At 41.9% G+C, this 16147-nt stretch overlaps 1 protein-coding gene across 4 annotated transcripts in view; it reads right to left on the reverse strand.

Moving 5' to 3' along the window:
- SMYD3 (SET and MYND domain containing 3) overlaps nucleotides 1-16147 on the reverse strand; it is a 769649-nt gene that overhangs the window by 82931 nt on the left and 670571 nt on the right. The gene's annotated exons all lie outside the window — the stretch shown is intronic.

Consider the following 16147-nt stretch of genomic DNA (forward strand, 5'->3'; position numbering starts at 1 on the left):
TGTATTTATTTATCATCTCACTACATTACGGAGCTTTTATTCCGGCCCCCTATCTGTGTTCTCCATGCTGTCCTGCATGCAGGTGGCGCTCAATAAAAGCTTGACCTCTTCCCCACATAACAGAATAGAAGAGAGTGTTATAAGTAGAGCAAGGAATGAAAACCTCAGGGCTATGCTCTAGACCTGATATAACCTCCGTGTGATTCAACAAGAATATATCCTATCAGATTCAATAAAATGTTCACTCAGCCCCCACAACATCTAGCTTAGTCTACCGAACTCCTCTGTATGTTCGGGATTGTTCCTGGGGCCAGGGGATGTCTAGCTATGAACTTTCCCCTCAAGGCCCAACCAGCCCACCAGACACAAGACAAACATCCATTCCACAGTTAGAAAATGGGACAGGAGAGGGCATCGTTTTGTGCCCAAACGAGGCCTGAGTGCATGGCCACGCTCAGCTCACCAAGTGAATTACACGGAGAGAATCATGCAGGAGTTCTGATGAGAGAGAGGCGACTGGCAGTTGGCTGGACCAGGATGGTTTCCTGGAGGAAGGAAACAGGATATAAACTGGCCTCCAAGGGTTGGGACCAGCCTGGCTGGGCGGGAACAGGGAAGCCCGTTCACACTGCTTGCATGAGCAAGGGCACATGCTCCAATGCTGTGTGTCCAGAGACGACAGGTTCTGCCCTAAGAGTCGTGACTCACATGGGGCTCGCCGTGTGCCGAGCTCTGCTCTGAGGGCTTCTCACTTGTGAACTCGTGGACACACAGTGAAGCTCCACTGTGTGACGGACAGGAGGGCGAGTCACCAGGAGACACATCTCCTCTGGTAAGTGGACACAGTCTCCTCGCGGCTGCCTCTCCCCGAACCTCAACTCTTCCCCACACGAAAGGTGACACAGAAACTCCTTTCGTTCGTGCTCTTCAGAAAGTGGGAAGCAGTCCTTGAGAGGAGGTATTTCAGTCGAGGGGAGGTCGGCCATGCTGCTTTGAAAGAGCTGTGAAGCGAGGGGAGGAAAGAGACAAAGGCGACACCTGGGTCCTGGATTTTTCTTCATCTCTCAAGTGGGCCAGGAGATCAGTCACTTCACCCCTCACCCCGGACAAGATGAACATCATTATCTACTTGTGTGGAAGAGATTCTAAGAGCCGCAGACAAAAGGCTTCAGCACAGAACACCATTATCAGGAGGTAATTGCCCCGGACGCTTTCCTCAAAAAGCACACCTGGATTTGGGATTTTATTTTATTGCTATGAATATGGAATAATTAAATTTAAAGGCCAAGAAGTAATTTTATACTAAAAATCATGCCACTAAATGGATGTCTGTCATGTCGGTTAGCAGAAGGAGAGAAAAACCCTTGGTTCTGTGCCGGGAGAGAAAGTGGCGCGTAATTATGCCCTCACAGATACCTGCTCTGGCTGCCTAAAGATATTAAAGAAAAAAACAAAGTGAAGTTCAGTCGGGAGCGGATGAGGGGACGCCTCTGCCAGTGGGGGCTTCCACATAAATATTTATGGAGCAGGGTCACGGCTCCGGCGAGCGCTGACCGTGTGCCCGAATTGTTTCTGGAAGCCTCCCAGCTGCCATCTGGAATAACAATCACGATTACTTGCTGGAGTTGCCCCCAGAGCAACCCCGGGGAAGCTCCCTCCTGCTGGGAGAAGGTCCCCAGCGAGGACACATGGGTGACCGTGATGAGGACAGAGGAGGGCCTGCCAGCTGTCTTCAATCATGGCTCCGCCAAAAAGGAAGGCCAGTGAAGAGTCTGACCCAGAAATGGCTCAGACCATTGGGTCTTAGTCAATGGGTCTTAGTCAAAGACTAAGGGGGTGCCTAGGAGTGCAGGGACCAAGGCCGGAATCTGAGTAGGATGGAGCAGGGGGGCCTATGAGAGGCCGTGTTCTGAGCCCAGGGTAGTAAGGAATGAGAAGTCCCAGGAGAATCCCTGCCCTGGATGGGACCCAGTCTAGCTGCAGAAGTGAGGCAGATAAAATTATGACACGGAGAGGAGTGCGAGGGCTGCTGTGGCACAGACATGGGGCTCCAGAAGCAGGAGAGCCCTTGGTGACCAGGGGAGCCTTTCTGGAGCCACACAGCCTGAGGTGGTCCTGACCGGAAGGGGCCATGGGTTCCCAGGACAGGCACGTGGGGCATGGGAGGACACGGGCAACTCAAGTGACAGTCAGGAGACAGAACACAAGGTGGGACAGGACACCACCCTCAGGCCAGGCCACACAGAGACAGAAATGCAAAGCCGAAGTTTGGACTTCTGCTCGTCTGCAGCTGGGCACCCCTGAATGGGGCTGTGATTATTTTCATCAGAATGGGAGACAAAGAAAATCTGAGAAGAGGCACTACAGGCAGGACAGTGTGAACAGGACAGAAGAGAAATATCTGATAGAGCTGATGAGGCAGGGTCTAGAGGCTTGTCGGGCTCCGGCAGAGCTGGAGCTGACTGCAGGACCCAGGAACAGAAATGCCAGCTACAGAAATGCAAGCATAGAACACAGGAACAAAATCATTCCACGGGCCTACTTGTTGGGTGCTATATATTCCCTTTCCGTGGGTACGATGCTAGCGATCACGCACTCCAGAATGCTGAGCCCAGGACAGAAAAACTGCCTTTATTTTCTGTGGCGAGTAAGTGCCTAGGAAGGAATGTGCTTAAATAAGCAGAGCAAAATAGCACACACGCTAGCTTTGACTAAGACCCATAAACACCTGCATTTTGCTGCCCTACTCTGCGAGGAGGCTACGAGTCTCGAAAGAGGAATGCCTCAAGCTCAAGGCTCTCGGGTAGTGGCAGGACCTGCCCTGTCGGCCCCGCTGAGGTTTCCCTACATGATGTAATTACCAATCACACTGCTTCACTACAGGGAGCAGCTTTGGCATTGAAAGCAGGAAAAAAAACATTGATTGTTCGGGATGATTTTTTTAGAACTGATGTCAAAGACATGACTGAAATTAAAAGAAGAGCTCAACTTGTCTCTATAAACTGTACTTCAGAGTAACCAAACAGATCAAAGAATGATGGAGAGTTTTATAATGGATGGATTATGTTGTTACCATCAGAACCCACCAACCACTGTTAGCATCCTTACAGTGTAAGATTCAGACCTCGGGTGCTCTCTGATATCATGCAACAGGAATCACTCTGTACTATCTAAACAAACAAAACTGAATTTAATCAAGCCCACGCAGTTAAATTTCATTTCATGGGAAAAACAAGTGATAGAGGATCAAAAAGAAGCAACCAGCTGAATCTGAGATATGGGAAATTCTACAGGACTTTGATGCGCAAGTTCAACAGGTCAGTGGCATGAAAAGAGAAAGATGGCAGCAGAGGAGACCACTCTAGATTAAGAGAGACTCAAAAGATACAACCACCAGATGTCACATACAGCCCTTGTGCATCTGACCTCAAACAAAACAATCATTAAAAGACATCTCTGGGAAATCTAGGAAATCTGAACCTGAAAAGGCAGTGTCGGCATGTAAGGAAATGTCCGCATTTTTCCGAGATGCCAGCTAATGTATGAATGGATAAAATGATGTCATGTCTGAGATCTGATTTAAATTTCTTCGGCAGAATTTCTCCCTCCAGCAATGTTGGATTAGTTTATTTCACATCAAACCCCTTGGTAAAAACAAGAAAAGTCAGACAAAATTTACAAAATAATTGGAGATATTACAGGCCACTGAGGCAAAGGGATCTGGAAGAGTCAAAACTGCAGAAAGAACAGAAGCTCAAGACGGTGATTCGTACATTTGCTGCCACCTTCCCCTTTGCAGACTCGAAAGGCAGATGGGCTCAAGAGCTGAGCAGAGGTTTTGACCATCTCAGAAACGGACATACAGAAAAGAGCTCAGGGTGCAACAAGGATGGAAAGGAGCCCTGGTAAACATCCTTGGCTTTCATCTGTGGCCCCCAAAGGCTACAGTAGTAGTGGTAAACCAGAAAGAGACCAGCCCTCACAGACCCAATCCTTCACACCTTGAAGGGATTAAGGTGACGTGTTCCTACAAACTACCCAAAGCAAAAGTAAATTCTCTTTGAAGCAGAATGTCATCCTGAACCTAAAATTACCTTTCTAACGTCCTCCAACTGCAGGGCACTCGGTAAAATTATTTAACCGGGCATACGGAAAGCAAAGCACTGTCTGAAAACCAAAGGGAAAAAAAACCATGGACAATGAAATAGACCTATGGGTACTCAAAGTCAGGTCTTTAAATGTAAAAAGTATGTTTGAGAACTTAAATAATAGAAAAGAACTTTAGCAGAAAATCAGAAATAAAATAAAAAATAACCAGTGAAATGTCTGGAACTGAAAAATAGAAAACCAGAGTCAAGAACTCAATAGCTTGACATCAGATGCAACACAGCCAAAGAAAGAATTAGTAAACTGGAAGGCAGGTCAAAAGAATGTATCAGTTGCAAAACACAGAGAGGCAATGAAAAGGACCTGGGGATCTCATATATGTTAACCCAAATTTCAAATTAGATTTAGAAAGGGAATGGGGTCAAAGAAATATATGAAGCTATAATGGCTGAGAATTTCCAAAAGTAATAAAAGATAGCAATTAACAGATTCAGAAATGCTAAGAAGTACAAAATAGAATAAAATAATTCAACACAAAGTGGGGAGGGGGATAAAATAAGTGCTGCAAAATTTTAAATTACTGAATCTGGATGATGGATATAAGAAGGTTCATCATATTTTATTTTTGTGTATGCTTGAAATTTTTCATAGCAAGAAAAACAGGACACTGAGTTTTACTTTTTCACTTTGGGGAATTATGGACTCTGGCAGATAACTGCCTCATGTTTCACAAAATTTTGGATTTTTAATGATTTCTAAGCCTCATATAGAAATGACATGGAAACTCATGAGGGACTGGGCCAAGGAAGCCTGAAAGGCAGATGGAGTCATGTGATGTTCCTCGCAGCTTAAGTTAAACCAGCTGCTGTATGAAAGTTACTCATGCCTTTGTGGTAGGGTAGCTTCATTAGTAATATGATATACTTTTGTTGTTAGTTTAAAAAAAAAAAAAAAGAAAAAAGAGGGGCACCTGGGTGGCTCAGTTGTTAAGCATCTGCCTTTGGCTCGGGTCATGATCACAGGGTCCTGGGATCCAGCCCTGCATTGGGCTCTCTGCTCAGTGGAGAGCCTGCTTCTCCCTCTCCCACTCTGCCTGCTTGTGCACCCTCTCTTGCTGTGTGTCTCTCTGTCTTAAATAAATAAAACCTTAAGAAAAAAACCCACAAAGATCTTAACTTTGGGAAATGAAACCAAAGAAAGAAAAGACATACCAGTATATACTGTACTAGAAATTGCTTTAAAACAAGAACTATTTCTTACCATGACCTTAATTAATCCCACAGTTAGTCTGGAGATGTGCTCTTCCGCAACAGGCACACCGAATCCTCAGTCCTCCATCACCTCCACTGCCTGCCTTGCTGGCTACAGGAAGATCAGAGCCATGAATGCTCACCTGTTTCCAAGAAAGGATGGTCCTGTATTCTTGCCTCAATTGAATCCTCACCTCCTGTTTTATCTGTGATATGTGTTGTCGGGCCCCCATCACTGGCAAGGGGATCTGCCCCACACCCCCAGCACCTACCCCTTGAGTATGAGAAAATAAAATGCATGTGCCTGTTATAATTCCACCACATATTACCATAGCATTTTATAACCTTACAATGAGATTTTGTCTCACTGCAATTAGATTATTCTTGGGTTTCATTTACCCCACAAAATGAGTAAGCAGAATCATCGCCTTATGCAAAGATTACATTTTGACTCCTCTTAATTTCCACTAAATAGAGGTCCTGCACCCAAAAGGCAGAAGTTTAACAATTTATAGTTGTTGGTACATTACCTATTGTTACGAAGAATCTCTAAATCAGAGAAGAACACAAGAGCTTTTTTATTTTAAATATTTATGTAATTCAGGCTCAGAAACAGAGGTTTTATAGTAGATAAATTCGAATGAAGGAATTGGGATATTTAGGCTGAAGTCCTGTTTCTACCAAGTAATTACCTGACTGACCCCCTCACATCACAAGAAACCTAAGACAAGAGATGGGAGAACATTTAGAAATATTCACAGCCAAATATAAACACAAGCTAGTATCATTAAGTCCCCAGGGCTAGTGAACGTATGGTAATTAGACGTGACACACTTACATCCACACTGAAATTAACAATAGGGAAAAATCACCTGATTTTATTGCAAAGTTTAAAAAAAGTGTCCCAATAGCATAAAAGAACTTCTTTCCAATGGCCAAAGGGCCCACTTGGATCAGCTGTGTGTTTTCCTGTTTTTTTGTTTTTTTTTTTTTTTTAATGCAAGCTGAATGGGTAGCAATGCAGAGCAGCCTGGCGGGACCGGGGTAGTTGAGAGGACACTGACGAGGGGCACGGGCTGCCTTGCTAAGGAAATGCTTCTGTTGCAGATGGGGTTGGATTTTGAACCTGGAAGTTTGTGTTTTCAACTTATCTTTAGAAAAGTGTAATTTGCACATTATGTTCAGTTATTTCTGTGTAATGATGGGCTCGTGCACCATGTTCTCTCCCACTTGCCAGACCCGCTCACGAGCAGCCTGGGACCTGAGCAGTTTGGCCAGCGCCAGCGAGATGTCAATGGTGCTGCTCAGAGCTGGCGCTGCCTGTAGGACGGTGCTAAGGACTGCTCAGAATCCTCCAGCCAGGCAGGTGGTACTTTGCTGTATGCAAATAGTTTCCTATAATGCTAACCACGGGGACTGGGCTGTCCTGTATCTGGCTTTTGCCCATATTGTGCCTTGTAGTCCTCTTTTTCAGGGTGTGAAATATTTAACAATACTTTGAAGTATTTCAAAGAGGCTGGCCAGCATGACTGAACTACAAAAAGATATTTTAAAATGTAATAAAATGCTGGCAAGATAGTATAGAATTGTCAGGCCAAAATCTAAGTGAAGAGGGACCCCTGAGAAGTAAGCAGAATGGGGCAACTACGGTATGCTCGTATGCTGGTCCCTCTGGCTTCCTCTTTTTTGGGTTTTTTTTGTTTGATTGTTTGTTTTTCTAAGCTTGGGGGGCATAAGAGCAAGTCCAGTGTCTACCTAACATCACAGGGTCGAACAGAATCCTCCCTTCGTCCGATTTCCGGAGACAGACTACAAAGAGTCACAGTAAAGCCAAAAGAAGCCAGAAGCCAGTAGAATAATATCTTCAATGTGCCCAGCACAAAATATTCCTAGTCTAGTATTCTATATCCTCAAAAATATCTTTCATTAATCTGAGCATACAGCTAAAGGGTTCAGGGTTGCTTTTTGAGGTGAAGAAAAGGTTCTAAAATTGAATGTGGCAATGGCTGCACATATCTTTGAATATAATGAATTGTATGATTTGATGGGTAAATTGTATGGTTCTATGAATTATATTTCTTTTTTAAAAGATTTTATTTATTTGACAAAGAGAGAGCATGAGCGGGGGGATGGGCAGAGGGAGAAGCAAACCCCCAGCTGAGTGGAGAGCCTGATACGGGGCTCGGTCCCAGGACCCTGAGATCATGACCAGAGCGGAAGGCAGACGCTTAACTCACTGAGCCACCTAGGTGCCCCTCTATGAATTATAGTTCAATAAACCATTAAAAAAAGAATGAGACATTAGTACCCCCCAAAACCAAAATACTGAGGTACATATCTAACGAAATATGTACAAGCTCTATATAAGGATAACTACAAATCTTTGATGAACGAAATCCAAGAAATAAATAAATGGAGAAGTATTCTATGTGTTGATAAGAAGACTCAATATTGTCAAGATGTCACTTTTTCCAAACGTGGTCTATGGATTCAATGCAATTCCAATCAAAGTCCCAGAAAGTTATTTTGCAGATATCAGTAAACTGATTCTAAGTTTACATGGAGGCAAAAAGACCCAGAATACCCAACATGACACTGGAGGAGAACAAAGTTGGAGGAATCAATACACCGAACTTCAAGACTTACTCTAAAGCTGCAGTAATCAAGAGGGTGCGGTATTGACAAAAGAACAAGCAGATCAAGGGCACAGAACAGGGAGCTCTGAGCTCTGAAAGTTCCACACATGCACAGCTGACTGATCTTTGATGAGGGAGCAAGGGTAACACAATGGAGCAAAGTCAGGTGTTTTCAACAAATGGTGCTGAAGCACCTGAACATCCAGCGCAAAAAAACAAAAACAAAAACAAAATAAAAATGAATGCAGACCCAGGTGTTATGCCCTTCATAAAAAATGAACTCAAAATAGATCATAGATCTAAATGTAAAACACAAACTGTGAAACCCAACAGAAAGCCTAGATTAGTCCTAGGTATGGTGATGTTTTAAAAAAAATTATTTTTAAGATTATTTATTTATTTATTTGACACAGAGAGCAAGAGCATGCATAAGCAGGGGGAGGGGCAGAGGGAGAAGCAAGCTTCCTGCTGAGCAATGTGGTGCTCAATCCCAGGACCCCAGGATCATGACCTGAGCTGAAGACAGACACTTAACTGACTGAGCCACTATGACATCCCAATGATGCCTTTTTAGATACAACCTGAAGACATGATCCATGAGAGAAATAACAGATAAGCTGGAAAACTGAAAGCTTGGGCTCTGTAAAAAGACACTGTCAAGATAAAGGAAATGTAAGCCATAGACTGAGAAAAAATATTTACAAAAGACACATCTGATGAAGGATTGTTATCCTAAATATACAAAGAACTCTTAAAACTCAGCAATAATAATGAAAAGCTAGGAAAATGGGCCAAAGACGAGACCAGACATCTCACCAAAGGAGAGATACAGATGGCAAATAGGCACATGAAAACAGGCTTCCGTTAGATGTCATGGGGAAATACACATGAAAACAACGAGATACCAGTACACATCCCGTAGGACCCAAATCCAGAGCACACACACTACCAGATGTTGCTGAGGATGTGGAACAACGGGAACTCCCCTTCCGTGCTGCTGGGGATGCGAAATGGTGCCGCCACTTTGGAAGACAGTTTGGTGGTTTCTTATAAAACTAGACATACTAAATAAAGTAAACCATACGATCTAGGAATCATGCTCCTTGGTATTTACCCAAAGGGGTTGACATCTTATATCCACACAAACACACATATAAACTTAGAGCAGCTTTACTCATAACTGCCAAAACTTGGAAGTAACCAAGATGTCCTTCAGTACATGAATGGATAAACAAATTGTGGTCCATCCAGACAATGGAATATTATCCGGTACAGAAAACAAATGGTCTGTTAAGCCATGAGAAGACATGAACAGCTCTAGATGCGTATTACTAAGGGAAAGAAGCCAATCTACACTGGCTATATTTCAAAGGCATGACATTCCAGAAAATGTAAAACTATGGAGAAAAAAAAAGATCAGTGACTTCTGGGAGGTGCAAGGGAGGGATGAACAGGTGGTGTTCAAAGGATGTTTAGGGGAGTGAAAACATATGAAACCATAATGATGCACATGTCATTATACATTTGTCCACATTCAAAAGATGCATGACACTGAGAGCAACCCCTAATGTAAACTATGGACTCTGGTGATAATCACGCGTCAGTGTTGTAACGAATGTCCTGCTCTGGGGCAGGGGGGTGTGTGGAGAAAGCCAGAGGCTGTGCATGTGTCGGGGTAGGAAATATATGCGAACTCTCTGTACCTTCAATTCTGCTATGCAGAAATTAAAAATAAATAAATAAAGTCTTAATTAAAAAAAAGATGAAATAGAGACATTTTTGGAAAAAGAAAAACTGAGAACTTGTCACTAGTAGATCTGAACAAAAGGGGTTTCTAAAGGGTGTACTTTTGGAAGAAGCCAAGTGAGCCAAGATGGAACATCGAAGGTACAAGCAGGAATAAAGAACAAAGAGAACGCTGAATATCGGCAAACCTACGAATACTGACAAATGAAACAGTGGTTTTGTGGGAGTTAAAAATATGGTAAAAATAAAAATATACAATGATCACAGCAGACCTGTCAACAGTAAAGAAAACAGGATTCACGTACCCTCAAGTGCTTCTCTACCCAGGAAGACCATGAAGCAGTTACACGCATATTTCCTTTATAATTCTTTAAACAGCTCATGCGTGATTATATACCCTTTGGAATGTATGATATATTTAACAATAAAAAGTCTTAAAACCTGATTAATGCTGTTTTAACTTCTAGGTACAAAGCCAGTGTGTAAGGAACAATTAAGTTAACAGGTAATCTAGAAATTGAATGATCTCCAAAGACTGAACGTTGAATAAAGAAGGGAACACTGTGGTTTAAAAAATAGACATATCCTACCCTTGTTTGGAGGGAAAAATGATACTCACAAAAAATTAAAAACTCATAAAAAAGCTGCATAATCTAGTTTTAAATAGATGAAATACAGTTTGCCATCAATAATCTTACCAAGTTGTGTGTCTGTATCTAACAATACTACAAGTGCTGTTGTTGACATGTGTTCCAGAAGCATGACTGGCACTTTTACTGAAATCAGCTGATACAGATGCCAGCTACTCAAGAGCCCATACGTCTTGAAGAAGTTTTAAGTTCCCAGAGCACAGGTGTTGGGAGGTGCTGGAATGTGGTGCTGGGAAGCAGAACTATTCCTTCTTCTTTGGTGATTAAAAAAACAAATTCTATTGGGGCATAAAAGTTGGCACTGCTGAGATACAGCATCGTGAGAAAGTGAGTCTGTAACAAGGAAGCCCACGCCCTCCCCAGTGCCCATCCCCTAGCCGCCCCATCTACCTCCACCTCCAGCAACCCTCAGTTTGCTTCTTGAGATTAAGAGTCTCTTATGATTTGTCTCCCTCTGATTTCATTTCATTTAAAGGTAAACAGTTTTTTTAAAAAGGCGATGGGAGCCAGTGTTGATAGAGAAGTAAAACCTGTAAAGAAGAACCAAATGCAAATTCTAGAGTTAAAATGAAAAGTTCATTGGAGGGACTCAGGTTAAGTCAACTGAAATAATCAGTAAATTGGAAGCCAGATCAGTGAAATATATGAAATATCGAATCTATAGAACAGAGAAGAAAAATAACTGAAGAAAAACAGAACACTCAAATAGCTATAAGAAGAAGTCAGGTATATCCTGAAACAAGAGAAGAGAGAGTTAGGGAAAATGGATGCAATTATGTCCAAAACTTTCCCAAATTTAATGAACACAAAATTTAACTAATACAAATTTAAAATTAACAAATAAAAAATATTAGCCCATAGATCCCAAGAGGCTCCACTATCTCCAAGTAAAATAAATGCAAAGAGAATCTACCCAGACACATCATAGTTAAACTGTTCAAAATTAAAGAGAAAATATTGAAAGGAGAAAAAACAACAACAACAAAACGAAACCAAAAATACCTCACCACATACAGGCAGACAGCGGACTTCTCATCAGAAACCATGGAGTCAAAAGAAAAAAGAGTAACAATGTTGAAAGAAGCAAGCTGTCCACCAAGAAATCTATACTTAAACTATTCTTCAAAAGCAAAGGTGAGTGTGGTAAAGTTGTTGATTCTCCTCAAACTGATCCACAGTGCAATAAAAATTAGTGTAATAAAAAAATCTATAGTTGTAATAAAAATCCCAACAGGACAACTATAGATAGAGACAGGCTGGCTCTAAAATGAATAAGGCAATTTGAAGACACCTTAAGAGTCTGAACAATTTTGAAAAAAAATAAAAGAAGAGGACTCAACCCAATTTTAAGATTTACTATAAATCTGTAGTAATTGAACAAGTGTGGTATTGGCAAAGAGACATATAGATAAATGAAACAACAGATATTTCAAAAAGAGAGCTACACAGACATGACCAATGTATTTTGGACAAAGACACAAAAACAATGTGTTTTTTCAATCATCTGTAGGGGAAAAAAATGAACTTTGACCTGAACTTCATACCTTACATAAAGGTCCATTATAAGTTCATTAACTTAAAATAAATTATCAATCTCAATATAAAACATACAAATATACAACTTTTAAAAAAAAGATAAGGAGAAAATCTCCATGACCTTGTGTTAGGCAAAGATTTCTTAAGAATATGACACTAAAAACATGATCCATAGAAGTAAAAAATGACAAACCAGAATTCCTAAAAATTAAAAAAGTATGTCCTCTACAAAAGATACAAAGAATAAAACCAAGCTACAGATTGCGGTAAATAATCTGCAGGTATACATCTAAGACCCCAAACCAACTTATATAAAGAACTCTTACAACTCAGTAATAGTAAGGCAGGAACTTATGAACAATGGGCATAATACTTGACATTATTTCAGAAAAAAAATATAAATGGCAAGTCAGTACCTGAAGAAATGCTCAAAATAGTCATTGGGGAAGTGTTTTACTCTACCACTTTCTACCCACTAGAAGGGCTGGAATCAAAGGAAACTGACAATATTATTTTGTGTGCCTTGGCACAGATACAGAGGAACTGGAACTCCCATACTCCGTTCAGGGAAGTCAAATGGTCCAAGCACTTTGGAAAACATTTTGGTGACTTCTTAAAAAGTTACACAGAACACAAATAACCCAGTTGAAATGAACAATGGAAGTGAATAGACATTTCTCCTCCTAGAAGAATAGAAGAATGCCATTTCATTTCCAAGAAGATAAACAAATGGTTAATAAACACAAGAAAAGATGTTCAACACCATTAGTCATTAGGTAAACGCAAATCAGAACCATAGCAAGTTGCCCCTCACACCCACTAGACTAGGGCTGTGACAGCTGGTGCTGGTGAGGATGTGGAGAGACTGGAACTTTCACACACTGTTGGGGAAAATGCAAAATGGTGGAGCCACTTTGGAAAATGGGCCAGCAGATGTTATTCTGCTGTATATTGTTTGATTCTGTTTACTGAAATGTCCAAAACAGGCACATCCATAGAGATGTAACATACACAACAGATTCATGGATTCCAGAGAATGGGGATGGGTGATGAGCAGGCTGGGGCTACCCGGTCTCTGCTTTTGGGAGAGCTGCCTGAAAGGACCATTACCAGGAATCCATTCAGGAGGAATGGAAACGTCCCCCCTTAAGGACTTATATGTCAATGTTCATTTTGGTATTATTCAATATAGTCCCCCAAAGGTGGAAGCCCAAATAATTGACTAATGAGTGGGTAAATCCGATACGACTGAGCCATATAATGCAATATTGTTCTGCCATAAAAGGAACAAAGAACGGACACACGCTGCATCAGGGACAAATGTCAAAAACAGCCTAAGCGAAAGAAACCAGACAAGACCACATATCATAGGATTCCATGTGTGTGAAGTTTCTAGAAATTTCTAGAAAGTCTAGGGTTGTGGTGGCCTGGGCTGGGCATGGAGGTAGGAACCAACACAAACAGATGCAAGAGAACCTTTGGGGTGACATAATTTTTTTTTTTTTTTTAATTTGACAGACAGAGATCACAAGTAGGCCGAGAGGCAGGCAGAGAGAGAGGAAGGAATGCAGGCTCCCTGCTGAGCAGAGAGCCCGATGTGGAGCTTGATCCCAGGATCCTGAAAGGACCATTACCAGGAATCCATTCAGGAGGAATGGAAAGGTCCCCCCTTAAGGACTTCTATCCTTGATCCCAGGACCCTGGGATCATGACCCAAGCCGAAAGCAGAGGCTTCGAAAGCACTGAGCCACCCAGGCACCCAGACAGAAATATTTTAAAAATGGATGATGGAGCCCATTTGCACAACTGCAAAAAATGTCTACGATTCACAAAGCTGTACACTTAAAACAACTGAATTTTATGGTATGTAAATCACACTTCAAAGAAGCTGTTAAAAAGGAAAATCAAACCCCCTTCTGACCCTGGAACGACCATCACCATTTCACCACAGGGGAAACTGAAGCTCAGAGACATTAGGAACTAGCTAGAAAACAGCAGAACCAGGAGCTGATCACAGGCAAAATGGCGGCATCCTTGGCCACAAATCAGACCCCTGTCATCTGCTAAGTATAAAAGCAGAGTCCCAGGAGCCCGGAGAATATCCTGCCCCCTTCCCACAGGCAGTCATTCTCCATGGTACGAAGAGAACTATCACACGTGGGATGTTACCCTGTAAGCCTGACTCCCAGCGAGGACCATTCCTTCCCTCTGTTCCCTGTGATCTGCACGGCAAACTGCCAGACAGATCATCCTGTCTGTACAAATCAGGAAGCTGAGCACAAAGAAATTAAAAATTTGTTTAAGATCACACAGCCAGTAGGTAGTTGGAGTGGAATTTAAATCAGGATCTGACTCCAAAATCTCTGTATAATGTTTCAATTTCTCACAAAAATGGATTTCTCTTTCAAACATATAGCTATTTCCTCTCATGTGGTAACAGAAATTATCTGGCCTTTTTACACTAAAATACATAATTTTGCGAAAAGTGGTGTGCTTTTTAATGGTTTCCCTGCATTCCACAAACCATGTCCATAAGAGAAAATTACATTTTTCTGCTACCTGTGTATGGAAAGCTTTCTTTGCTAATGGATCGAGCCTCCTTTCACAGTATTGAAGGCCAGAGAGGCACAGAAAGCTAGTTTCCCGCCCCTCCCTCTAAAACCCAAATACATATATCACTCTCTCTAAATTATAGAAATACGCATTCATTTTATATACTTAATTATATTATCAAATCCCTACTTAAGAGGTCAAAATTACTCTGGTTCCTTTAATCTTATTTCCAGAACAGGCACAGCAGCCATGACTAATCTTTTTTCATGCTTATCAACTTGTAAGATTTGGACATTTTTCAGTAATGCAGACATTATACACAGACAGAAACGGTGCCCACACGGTATTTTTCCAAAAGGAGGAAGAAGGGAGAGATGATCCAGGAGATCAAGAAGAAAGGTCGTGTGTTCTTCTTTGGGAACTTGTTTATTCTGCCACCGTTGAAGGGGAAGTGAATCAAGAAGGCAAACACACTATAGAGGTAGCAAAACCATTTGGATTTAACTGGGTGGCTTCGAGAAACCCCTAGCAGTAACTTTTCTTCTGAGGGAATAATTAATGTGGAGCTTGATCTTTTGCCCATTTAATGGGGGGAGGGGAGAGTAGGATTGCCTGCGACAAAATCTGCGATCAGGCAGGGTACTCACAGTCAAAGTGGCACCTAAAAAGTTACCTGTGATAGACCACTCCCATCTCGTTATTAATATACCTATGAAGACACAAATACAGGGGCACCTGGGTGGCTCAGTTGGTTGAGTGACTGCCTTCAGCTCTGGTCATGATCCCAGAGTCCCTGGACTGAGTCCTGCACCAGGGTCCCAGTTCCATGGGGAGTCTGCTTCTCCCTCCGACCTTCTCTCTCATGCTCTCTCTCACTCTCTCTCTTAAATAAATAATATCTTTAAAAAATTTTTTTAAAAACCCCAAATACAGATTTAAAAAAAAAATCACAATACAACTTAAAACTAATACTAATAGCCTACCTGATGCCAGATCTACAAATTGTTCTTAGCCACAACTTTGCTCAGAACAAGGCATAGTGAAACACTACCCTGATAAGCCTGTTTGCTTCAAAGTGTTGGGAAGGTTCCTTCCTACTATCTGAATCATGGACCAGAAATGCAAGCCTAGACCAAGCAGGAATCTGTGCAGCGATCCATGCATTATTGGGGGGGGGGGGGGCTGGTTTCTGCAGTAGCCAAACTCAGTCACCTGGGACCCCTCTTTCTTCTTTAACCAATTCAGACCTTCATTCCAAAAATAGTGTCGAGAGTAGAGGTAAGGGGCAAGAGTGGAGGAGTAGGCGTGTCATATCAAATATGGTCAAGAGCAGGTGGCCTACATAACAATTGGTAAGTGGTGACTCAGATATGAGGAACCTTGACAAAAAGTGCATTGTAAGGGGTTTAGTTTTCAGTATACTTTATCTGTTTTATGTCCCAAAGAGCCAGGACAAGAACAGATGCCATTTAAGTCCCCCAGTTCCCAAATAAAGAAAAGCCATAGATTATGAGAACTGCCTCTACACTGAGCCCATCAATCTGCTGTCCAGTTATAGATCTGATGAGGAGATGCAAAGAGCACTGGGCCAAGGACAATTTATTTATTTACCACATCCAGTGCCAAACACTAATACTAAATGCCTTCTCACTAAAATTGGTAAAAGGCA

This window comes from Mustela nigripes, chromosome 10 (assembly GCF_022355385.1).
Source record: "Mustela nigripes isolate SB6536 chromosome 10, MUSNIG.SB6536, whole genome shotgun sequence".
Taxonomy (NCBI): Eukaryota; Metazoa; Chordata; class Mammalia; order Carnivora; family Mustelidae; genus Mustela; species Mustela nigripes.